Genomic DNA, 12340 nt, shown 5'->3' with positions numbered 1-12340 from the left:
TTCACTTGTACCCTTTTTTTAGATTCCACATATAAGGGATATCATATGATATTTGTCTTTCTCTGATAACTGACTTAAACTTAATAACTACATTCAGCAAGTGATTTCACTCAGATACCTACCCAGGTATACCTTTGACAAACAACTTAATCCAGAAGGTATCGCTCAAACTTAGATTCTCTGTGAGTGTTTATTTGTTTTTATGTTTGTGAGAGTTGTTTTTACGTTTGCTTTTGTGATTTTAGTGAAACCTTTAAAAATGTTCTCACTGGTGTTACTTCAGCTGTGCTGCCCTGACGTAGACTGTTAGGGCTTAGATTATCGAGTTGTCCCAGTGTTGACCGAGTGTGATCCCTGCTGTCACTTTCTCACATCTGTCTGAAGTGTCACCCTCCTGGGTAGGTCTGAGTGGCTGGGTTTCACCTGAAGAAAAGACCAGTTTCTTTCTCACAGATTCTGTGAATCATGTTACTGACCAGGTCTCTTCCCTGCCAGAAAGACCAAATCCATGTGTAGGGCCCACCTCTAGCAAGTATGTCAGACTTCAAGGCATGTTCACCCATCTCATGGCGGGCCTTGTTTTTTTCACTATGTCTCTGTTACAACTCTGTCATGAGCTTTTTATATATTTTTGCGAGCCGCCTAAAATTCTCTCTGGAGGTGTAAGTCGATAACTAATTTTAAATCAATTTATCATTCCATACTGCATAGAAAGAGTTCTAACTGAACTCATTTTAAAGAAACATTCTTCTTCAGGGACATTTATTTAAAAGTTATGGTGCTCCAGGAAGAGAGATGTCGAAGCTGCCACCCAAACCGGTCAAACCGGGGTAAGTTAAAGTGTTCAGAGCTCTTTATACGTTTTGAACCCAAACTCCAGATGAATTGTACTTTGAAGAAGGTGATATTATCTACATTACTGACATGAGTGATACCAGTTGGTGGAAAGGCACCTCCAAAGGCAGGACGGGACTGATCCCAAGCAACTATGTGGCCGAGCAGGTAGAATCCATTGACAATCCATTCCATGAAGCTGCAAAAAGAGGCAACTTGAGCTGGTTGAGAGAGTGCTTGGACAACCGAGTCGGTGTTAATGGCTTGGACAAAGCTGGAAGCACTGCCCTGTACTGGGCTTGTCATGGGGGGTCACAGAGATACAGTGGAAATGCTATTTACTCAACCAAACATTGAACTGAACCAACAAAACAAGTTGGGAGACACAGCTTTGCATGCTGCTGCCTAGAAGGGTTATGCAGATATTGTCCAGTTGCTTCTGGCAAAAGTTGCTAGAACAGACTTAAGAAACAATGAGAAGAAACTGGCCCTGGACATGGCTAATGCTGCCTGTGCATCTCTCCTGAAAAAGCAACAGGGAATAGATGCAGTCCGAACATTAAGCAATGGCGAGGACTATCTTGATGATGAAGAATCAGGTTAATTCCTTTCTGGAGCTTTGAGATCTAAAACTTCTGTTGCTTTTGCCATTTCAAAACATTGTCTTTGCCAGAAGAGTGTTGGTAACTGTAAAAAAAAAAAAAAAAGTCTATATGAACGTGGCAGTATTGCACTGTTTGAATAAAACATGTAAATGAATAGGTCTCACCTTCAGTTTGCCAATAAGTGACTGGATATTTTGCTGTATAAAGTACATTTTTGTTCACCAGAATAGAACAAGAAGAGATTATTTCTATTTATCAAGCTTAGAGGAATTTTAAGAATTTTTTCTTTTAAAAAAATCGGGATTTTCTTTTTTTTTTTTAAAGTTCTTTACCTCAAGGATTGAGATATTTTGAATGGATTTTTCAAGGGGGGAAGGCTTATTATCATAATAAACCAAAAGACTTAATAGAAAATCGTCAGCTATTCTGACAAAAATAAACATTTTAAGAGACTTTATTTCCTTTGTTTTGTGGTATCACTCTTTGCTGGTAAATAAATAAAGCTTCTTATATTTAGGTAAAGACTGATTTTATTTTTTAAATAACATTTTGTATTATTAGCACAGAAGAATCATAGTAGCCAAATTTTCTTTCTTTCTTTTTTTTTTTTTCCTGGATACAGTGTACTTTATTGATGGTACATGACAAGGTAGGGCTCCCTAAGCCCCTCCCCTTCTTTAGGGGGTCTGGGATGGAAACCATGTGGAGGTCGGGAGATTCTCAGTGTCTTGGAGGATCGAGTTGGCCTAGTAGCCACATTTCTGTTCAGCCTTCTATATCTGCTTTGATTAAAGTGAAGACGACAATCATTGAGGAGATACATTTCTAATAAAATATATAAACTTTAATAATATAAAAAAATAAAAGGTAGAGTGCTGCTTTCTGGGAGCTGACAGAATTTAAAAGTTCATCACCAATGTTCTCCCTCTGCTACCCCTTCCCTGCTTTTTGTAGAAAGAGGATTGAAAAGACAATTGGAAAGAAAGGAGAATATTAGACATACACAGCTAAGTTCATTTTAAAATAAAGAGAATGTTAAAAGGAAAAAGAGAACACTGGACATACAAAGTCAAATTCATTTGTTTATTTATAAATATGTCATGTATATTTAAAAGAATATACACATTGTTTTATTGAACTAGGACTCTATTATTCTGGGTGAATAGCTAGAATTCGTACTCAAGTTTATAAGAACTAGAGGCTAAACTGACTTGATATGATATCTAGTAAATAAATTAAAAATATGAAATTATCTTAAATGCACTGAGGAAAGTAGGTTATGTCCTATGTACAATTTAATCTCAAACCAATTTCTTCCTTAATTGTCTGGACTTTTTAGAATATTATTTTGTCTGGTGGGTGGTTTAAGAGCTTAGATTTGGTTTTGGTTAGGAGGTGACTGAGATGTTTAGTGGGGAAAGGGGAAAGAGTAATTGGTCATTGCTACTTGGTGGTAGAATTAAAGAACCGTGAAGAGTTTGTAAAAATCAGACATGTTTCTTATAGTAAAGGAATGCTTTTGTAAGATAACTTGTTACCAAAATTATCACTGAAGAGAATGTCTTATAACCAGATCAACAAAACTGTATTACTGAACATTATCTATAATATTATTTAGAGTGTATAACATATATTTCTATGCACACCAACGTATCCTTACTTATATTGATAAACGGGCTGCAAGTTAAGGAAAAGGGGTGATAGTTTGGTAGAGAATAAAAACTCAAGGCAAGGGCTTCCCTGGTGGCACAGTGGTTAAGAATCTGCCTGCCAATGCAGGGGACACGGGTTCGAGCCCTGGTCTGAGAAGATCCCACATGTCATGGAGCAACTAAGCCCGTGCACCACAACTACTGAGCCTGCGTGCGCCTAGAGCCCATGCTCTGCAACAAGAGAAGCCACCGGAATGAGAAGCCCGCACAACGCAATGAGGAGTACCCCTGCTTGCGGCAACTAGAGAAAGTCCGTGTGCATCAACGAAGACCCAACACAGACAAAAATAAATAAATAAAACAAATAAATTTATTGAAAAAAAAAGAACTCAAGGCGAATCTCAATGTGTCTCCACTGCACCCCTATCTCTCCTTCCTACCTTCCCACCTTCTTGCTAGCCATCTTGGATGATGAGGCCCTGGTGGGTTTGAATTTAGAATGAATTATATGTTGACTCTTACCACCCGCTTTGGGACTTAATATTAAGTCTTCAAACTCTTCTGAGTAACTGGCCTCTGGACCTCATTGGACAGATGAAGCAGAGCTAAGACTACAGCTCACTAATCTTGGTTGTTGCTGCTTTCTTGTTATTATAACCAATTATTCTTCTGGAAGAAGCAGATCTTTTTTTTTTTTTTAGAGCCAATATTTTATTTTACTTATTTAGTTTTTTATACTCTTTTCCATTATGGTTTAATCACAGAATATTAGATATAGTTCCCTGTGCTCTACATTAGGACCTTGTTGTTTATTCTAAATGTAATAGTTTGCATCTACCAACCCCAAACTCCCAGTCCATCCCTCTCCCTCCCCCCCCCCCACCGCGACCTCCAGGGGAAGCAAATCTTGATTTTCCACATAACTGTTGTTGACAAATCTTAACTCTGGCTTTCTATGATTTCTCTGATCCAATTACTTTAGCTCTTCCTTCACTTCTTGCTTAAAATTAAAAGCCTTGTCATTGTGTAAACTGACATTGTGCAACTTCTTTGTATTTCAAGAAATAAATTCTCTATAATCTCACCTTATTATCTATTACAAACTTTGCTAAAGGTAAAAGAAACATCTTAACAAAGCATTTGAAGTGCAATGCACAGTCTCCTTCATGTATTTTAGTACAATCTAATTTTATTACAAACTATATTTCGCATAAAATCTTAACTGCCATTTCTCCCTCAAGAACCTACAGCTGTCCTTTCATCTACAGATCCTGCATTTACTTTTGATAAAAAGGCAGTATTTTGTGGGCTCTTTTTACTTTGGCTCAACCCATTAGCGACACTAACAATAGACTAATTGTCAGTGAAATTAGCCTTTTATCTGTCACCCTCTCCCCTCCTCCACTTTCTTTTTTGTTTGTTTATTTATTTATTTATTTATTTTAGCTGCTTTTGGGTCTCTTTTACGATACACGGGCTTTTCATTGCGGTGGCTTCTCTTGTTGCGGAGCACGGGCTCTAGGCGCGAGGGCTTCAGTAGTTGTGGCATGTGGGCTCACTAGTTGTGGCACGTGGGTCTCGATAGTTGTGGCACGCAGGCCTCAGTAGTTGTGGCTTGCGGGCTCTAGAACACAGGCTCAGTAGTTGTGGCGCACGGGCTCAGTTGCTCTGCAGCATGTGGGATCTTCGCGGACCAGGGCTCGAACCCGTGTCCCCTGCTTTGGCAGGCAGATTCCTAACCACTGCGCCACCAGGGAAGCCCTCCTCCACTTTCCAGCTAAGTGCAGTGACAAGGACCAACTCTGCTGGCTTGAAACAAATTATTTCATCTCCCTGAGCCTCAGTGTCCTCCTGTGCAAAGGAAGTACAGCAACACACATATCTTGGGTTGTTGGGCAAAATAGGTCCAATTCTTCCGGCAAAGTCAGCACTCAGTAAGTGTGAATTTCCTTGCCCTCAAAGAAGGAGCTTGTAGGTAACTACACACATGTATTGGCACACAATACATGTTTTTTTTTTTTTTTCAATACATGTTTTTTTAAAAATCACTCTCCCAAATAACTCTCAAAATGTTGAAGCAAAGAAGTCTGTCCAAATTGAAGCTTGGAAAGAAATAGTTTAAAAATTTGTCCCCTCATTTAAGGTTAACTTCAACTTGACTTTCAAATGATGATAAATTCATTCTCAAAGCATTTCCTTTATAGTATTCATCACTATATTACAATTGGAATTAAATGCCTTGGGCGTTTTGGAACTCTATCTTGAAGTGAGGGACTGTGCCTGTCTTGGGCCCCTCTTTAACCCCAGTTGACACATTGTAGGTGATCTGAATAAATATTTGAGGAGTCAGTGAGTGAGCATCATAGTCTGTTTCTTTTTAAACAGTGCTTCTGAAAGGCTGTAGGTTAATCATTTTGAATCCATCTTTTTCTCTTTCTGAGGACTTAGGGTGAAATTATCACTCACCCTTTCTCCCCATTTCAGAATGCTTTTCACTTGGCATTAATCTCATTAAAAGAATCTGTTTTTCAGTGATCTTTCTTCTGCTCTGGAAATACACGCTTTAATAATTGGAGGAGATAGGCTAAAAGGCAAAGGCTTCTATTCAAAGAAATGCTTACTGCAAAATCATTTTATTAAAGCAAGACTCGACGTGTGAAAAATTGACCCTTGTATTTTTTGTCTAGTAATGTTAGATTTTTACCTGTTACAACTTCATAAAAGATATACACTGATATTTCCTTTGGGCACTCAGTAAATGTACTTGAAACATTTTCCTAAAAGAGGGAAAAACATGTATTTAGAGAAATTTCATTTTAGTTTCTCTCTTATTCTAAGCAAAAAAATCTGCATTTGCTACAGCTATACTTGACACTTTCCATTCATTATTTAACTAAAAATTCATTGGAAAATCTACCTTAAAATCCATCCGTAGAAAAGAGGAAAGGATTTAATATTTCAGTGAAGCTGGGGACAGGGAATGGAAAGAATGTATAATGGGTTTGAATTCTTCGACTGCTTTTTTCCTGGGGGTGGGAGTTTGCGGGGGTGGGAGGCTTTTCTCTAAGAGTTATTGTGATAGGATCCTCTAACAAAGGCAGCTCTTTTCTACTGTTTTTCAGACCCTTATGGGTTGGGATAAGGACTTATGGGGATGGAACCATAGAGACTAAACACATGAGCTGGGATTTTTTTATATTTCAAAGAAATTTCTGAAGAACATGAGATTCTTTAGCTTTGTGAAATGGTCTGAAAAACACTTTTCTAACTCTGAATATGAGCAGTTTCTATCTTATTCCGGCCCTTAAAACAAGATTCTCTGTGTACTTAAGAATTACATTGGAGTTTGTAAAGAGTACACATTCAGTGGGTGTGGGGCTGAGCACAGGGAACGCATGTCTACCAGCAGGTTATGAAATTCTTATGAACAATAAACTATGCTTCAAGAAACACAATTTTTTTTTTTTTTCCCGGTACACAGGCCTCTCACTGTTGTAGCCTCTCCCGTTGCGGAGCACAGGCTCCGGACGCGCAGGCTCAGCAGCCATGGCTCACGGGCGCAGCCGCTCCGCGGCATGTGGGATCTTCCCGGACCAGGGCACGAACCTGTGTCCCCTGCATCGGCAGGCGGACTCCCAACCACTGCGCCACCAGGGAAGCCCAAGAAACACAATTTTAAGATAAAAGTGGGCAACTGAGTTTCAACTGGGTTTCAACTCCACTTTTCCTGTTTTTCCTTCTCCATTTCCAATCAGACAGGGTCTCAGATTACCTTCCCACAGGTTCTCCATCTGCTTCTCATCAGGATCAGCCTACCAGGGAAGGTCCAGGATAGGATGTAGTCCCCAACTCCCAATCCATGTCTTCACCCCTCAGTCCCATGTTGCACTTCTTTTTGGAGCCCACTTGCTTATGATGGTCTCAGCATGGTTTTCTATCCCACTTCATTCACTTGTGTTCACAGACTCACCATTAATATTTATCCAGGCATTTCGTTCTGGATCTCTATGAACCACAGTGATTATCTAAGAATGAATCAAGAGTGAGGTAACCATGGAAACCACAACCAGGAAGAACAATAATAGGAACTGGGGTGTTAAGCTTAGAGATTTAGATGTAATTTGATAGCTATCACCGAGGGAATGGATGTCTTACAGAAGTTAGCTTAGACTCATTCTGTGGAGTTCCACAAGTCCTAAGTAAAAGTCCACTGAGTAAAAGTTACACAAAAGTAGATTTTTGGCTAAGCTTAAAGAAAAACTTCCTAACAAAATTGTAGTCTTGCAAAGTTATAAAATTCCAGTCACTAAGAGTGTTCAATTTGGTAAAGGAAAATATTCTCTTATTTTCAGGTTCAGGATTTATTCATTTGTAGATGGTACCCCAAACAGAAGGGATACAAAGAAAAAGACATGTTTTATGTTTTGGAGGAGCTCAGAGTCCAGCAAAGAATTGGACATGTGAGAAAATACACTGAAGGAGATCGTGTTGAGTGCAACAAGAGAAGAGTAGACAGTTGCAGCCCACAGCTGGCGTCAATTACAGGCAGGTGAGTGAGCAAGCTTCAGAGATTCTAGATCTCGGACTTTGAGCTACCCCAGCTGACACCAAGAGGAGCAGTAACAAGCTTCCCCCAACCCTCAAGCTCTGTCCAAGCTACAGATTACATATATACACATATAGGTTGGTTTAAGCACTAAGTTTTAAGGTGATTTGTTATGAAGCAACAGATAACTAGAACAGGGATGAAATTAATCTGTATAAAGAACATAGAAAAATTGCCTAGCGCATAGTAATTACTCAATAAATTCGAGTACTATGGTTATTATTTTATTATCATTGTTATAAAAGTGATGTTATTTAAAAACCATTGGGGCCTTCTCTGGTGGCACAGTGGTTAAGAATCCGCCTGCCAATGCAGGGGACACGCGTTTGATCCCTGGTCCGGGAAGATCCCACATGCCGTGGAGCAAGTAAACCATGTGCCACAACTACTGAGCCTGTGCTCTAGAGCCCGCAAGCCACAACTACTGAGCCCACGTGCCACAACTACTGAAACCCACGTGCCTAGAGCCTGAGCTCTGAAACAAGAGAAGCCACTGCAATGAGAAGCCGTGCACCACAACGAAGAGAAACCCCCGCTCACCGCAACTAGAGAAAGCCTGCGCAGCAACGAAGACCCAACAATGAAGACCCAACACAACCAAAAATAAATAACTAAATAAATTTATAGAAAATAAAAAGCATTATATATCACGATCTAAGCCCATTTATTCAGCTTTATTGCTCCATGAACCATCTGCTCACATTGCCTGCCTTTTCCACATGCTTTTCCTCTTTCCCCATTGTCTTCCCCCACCGCATTGTCTGCATTGCTCACGGCCACGTGGAGCATGCCTGCAAGGAGCTAAGTATTTCACATTTGCAATATGCTCTTCCTCCCCTGGACTCTTGCAGTACTCTCCCTCCTGATCTAGCCACTTTCACGTTGTTCCTTCTGATCCATTCTTTCATGCAGCGGCCAGAGAGATTTTTTTTAATTCAAATCTGACCATATCACTCTTCTATTTAAAATCGTTTGATGGTACCCCACTGTCCCTAGGACACAGCTTCCAGCTCTGTGACTGCAAGCCCTGTAGGTCTGCCCTCTTTTCACCGCCCCGGTTTTACCTCCTTAGCTCACTGTGCTCCAACTAGTCTGACCTGCCTGTACCTAGCCTCCTTTGGTCCTGGAACACACTGTTCACTCTGGCCCTTAGGCTCTTTAAAGAGCGTTTTTAATTGGTTTAGCTGCTCCCTGTCCTTGAGGGCAGACCTCAAGGTGATGCATCGCCTTAAGTTTTGCTTTCTCAGGGAAGACCCTATGCTCCATAGTGCTTCTTAATGTTAAATAAATGATAGTTTGCATAATTATTTGTTTGATGTCTGCCTCCACGAAGGCAGGGATGAATATTTCTTCAAAGATATATCTATCTTTATATATGTATATACACATATATATGTGTGTGTGTGTGTGTGTGTATATATATATAGAGAGAGAGAGAGAGAGAGAGAGAGTTCCCATATATCTCCCTACCCCACACATGCATAGTTTCCCGAGCTACATTCCGGAGTGGTGCATTTGTCACAATTGATGAACCTACCGTGACACATCATAATCACTCAAATTCCATAGTTTGCATTAAGATCATTCTTGGTGTTATACATTCTGTGGGGTTCGACAAACATGTAAGGACATGTAATGATCATACATTACGCACTAGGGTAGTTTCACTGCCCTAAATATCCTCTGTGCTCTGCCTAGCCATGCCTCCCTCCTCTCAAACCCCTGGCAACCCCTGATCATTTTCCTGTCTCCATAGTTTTGCCTTTCTCAGAATGTTATACAGTTGGAATCATACAGTATATCAGGCTCCTAGTTTTAACTAACACTTATCTCCTCCTGGGACTTTATGCCAATAAACGTTTTTCAATGCTAAAAACACCATCCTTGCCTTCAAAGGGTTCATCATTAAGTAGTGCGGGATTCAGAAGCAAAATAATAATAATAATAAGAGACAAAAAGTATGATAAGCACTCTGACAGAGTGCTTCAGCAAGGTAAAGTGTAGGTCAATCACGAAATCCACCCTTAGGGCTTCCCTGGTGGCGCAGTGGTTGAGAGTCCGCCTGCCGATGAAGGGGACACGGATTCGTGCCCCGGTCCGGGAAGGTCTCACATGTCGCGGAGCGGCTGGGCCCGTGAGCCATGGCCGCTGAGCCTGCACGTCTGGAGCCTGTGCTCCGCAACGGGAGAGACCACAACAGTGAGAGGCCCGCGTACCGCAAAAAAAAAAAAAAAAAAAAAAAAGAAATCCTCCCTTAAGGAGCTGGCACCCTAACTGAAGTTTAAAAACACATAGGATTTATCCAGTTGGTGATGTCTAGGGAAGATTTTCCAAACAAAACAAACAACAAAAGCAATTAAATGGATAGTAAAGAAAAATAAAAGATAAATTTTTTTTTAAAAACCAGGAAACGCTGCACAGATTTTATTGCATTTAACTCTCACAAAATCTTGGCAGGAAGGTACTTTTAACTGAGGCACAGAGAAGTCACTACGCTCCTAAGGAGCAAGCTGGGATTTGAACCCAGTGACTCCAGGAGAGATGTACTTGGCTTCGGCTCTATGAGCAGAACCTTTGGATTCTGCAGTAATCAGGTAATGGCGGCTCGCCCTAGGACGTTGGCGATGGGTTAAGAGAAGTGAACAGATTTAAGCACCATTAAAGAAATAGGAGTAAAAGGACTTTGTGATTGACTGAAAGAGGTGAGAAAGAAGGAAAAAGGAGAGTACTAGTCAGGGTGCTTTGAGCCCAAGGAACAGAGGACTCAACTAAAAGTGATGTAAACCAATGGCAAGGCGGCTGGGAGAAGGTTTGGGGCTCCAAGGTATCATTGAGGACCATCCTCAGAAGGCACCTCCTCCAGTAATTGCCCTATTTTTCTCTTTTTCCAGAACAGCCAGACTTACCGTTGTCTACTTTTCTCTCTACATTTCTTTATTTCTCTTTCCATCTACTCTAGTCTGGCTTCTGTCATCATTCAACCTTAATAGCTGATGTCGCAAAATTCGATGTGCACATTTCAGCTGTTGAAAGAACAGCTTTAGCTCAAATACTCCTCCTCAGAGAGACTCATATCCAAAAACTTACTCACATGTCTATTTGGATATTCCATTGTTGCCCCAAACTCAGTATGTCCCAAACAGAACTCATCGTTCTCCATTTTGAGGAACTACCAATAATTACTCAGAGGAGAAACACGAGGCAATGTCCTTTTATTTTTAAAACAGCTTTATTGAGGTATAATAGACATACTTCAATAAACTGAAAAGTGACAAAGCGAGAGAGAGGCATGGACATATATACACTACCAAACGTAAGGTAGATAGCTAGTGGGAAGCAGCCGCGTAGCACAGGGAGATCAGCTCGGTGCTTTGTGACCACTTAGAGGGGTGGGATAGAGAGGGTGGGAGGGAGGGAGACGCAAGAGGGAAGAGATATGGGAACATATGTATATGTATAACTGATTCACTTTGTTATAAAGCAGAAACCAGCACACCATTGTAAAGCAATTATACTCCAATAAAGATGTAAAAATAAATAAATAAATAAATAAAAATAAACTGAAAATACCTACCTGCTTTTCTATCACTATAGTTTGCAATTTTTAGAATTTTATATAAATAGAATCTTATAGCATGTACTCTTCTTTTACTCAGTGTAATTATTTTGAGATTCATTCATTCATTAAATACTTACTAAGCACCCACTCTATGTCAGGTGCTGTTCAAGGCACTGGACATACAGAAGTAAACAAATCAGACATGGTCCCTGGCCTCAAGAAGCTTCTAGCCTACTACAGTGTGCTCCCTTACCCTCTATGGAGAATCCATACCTGCCTCCCTCCTTTAGCTTACCCAACATTGTTCTCTTTTCCAATTTGATTTGTTGTTAAACAATATTACATCATAAAAGGAATTTTTAAAGAAAAACATTTCGTCTAAAATAGCTAGGTCTACAGGAATTCCCTGGCAGTTCAGTGGTTAGGACTCCATGCTTTCATCACTGCCGTGGGCCTGTGTTCAATCCCTGGTTGGGGAGCTAAGGTCCTGCAAGCTGCATGGGGTGGCCAAAAAACATTTTTTTTTTAAATAGCTAGATCTTCTCATAATTATTTTGATTTTTCCATATGCTTTTCTAGTGTATGTTCATATATAAAAATTAGAAGCAATCTGAATGTCCATTTAATGGAGTCATTAAATTCATACAACCATTAAAAATGATGAAGTAGATCTGTAAATGTGTGCATAGCATAAGTGTATACTCAAAATTTGTTTAAGTCTTCTCAAACTTTAGCAGGCATCAGAACGACCTGCAGGGCTCTGCATAGTAATAAGAGTGGGAGAAAATCTGAGCTCTGATGGAAAGTAGGAGAGAGGAAAAAAGAGGTAGGGAAAAAACAGCTAGAGAGAAATGGCCAAAGGGACTTTGGAAATGACTAAAATATTCAATTTTAAGTTAAGTTTTTAATTTTTTTTTTTTTTTGCGGTATGTGGGCCTCTCACTGTTGGGGCCTCTCCCGTTGCGGAGCACAGGCTCCGGACGCGCAGGCTCAGCGGCCATGGCTCACGGGCCCAGCCGCTCCAAGGCATGTGGGACCTTCCCGGACCGGGGCACAAACCCTTGTCCCCTGCATCGGCAGGCGG

General features: G+C 40.4%; 1 pseudogene across 1 annotated transcript; it reads left to right on the top strand.

Moving 5' to 3' along the window:
- Positions 1-795: 795 nt before the first annotated feature.
- On the top strand, positions 796-1440 carry LOC309818645 (osteoclast-stimulating factor 1-like; annotated as a pseudogene). Its single transcript has one exon. The product of its transcript is annotated as an osteoclast-stimulating factor 1-like (transcript).
- Positions 1441-12340: the final 10900 nt, after the last annotated feature.

Source organism: Grampus griseus, assembly GCF_964374135.1.
Source record: "Grampus griseus genome assembly, chromosome: 2".
Lineage (NCBI taxonomy): Eukaryota > Metazoa > Chordata > Mammalia > Artiodactyla > Delphinidae > Grampus > Grampus griseus.
This window is presented reverse-complemented; position numbering and strand designations above follow the sequence as displayed.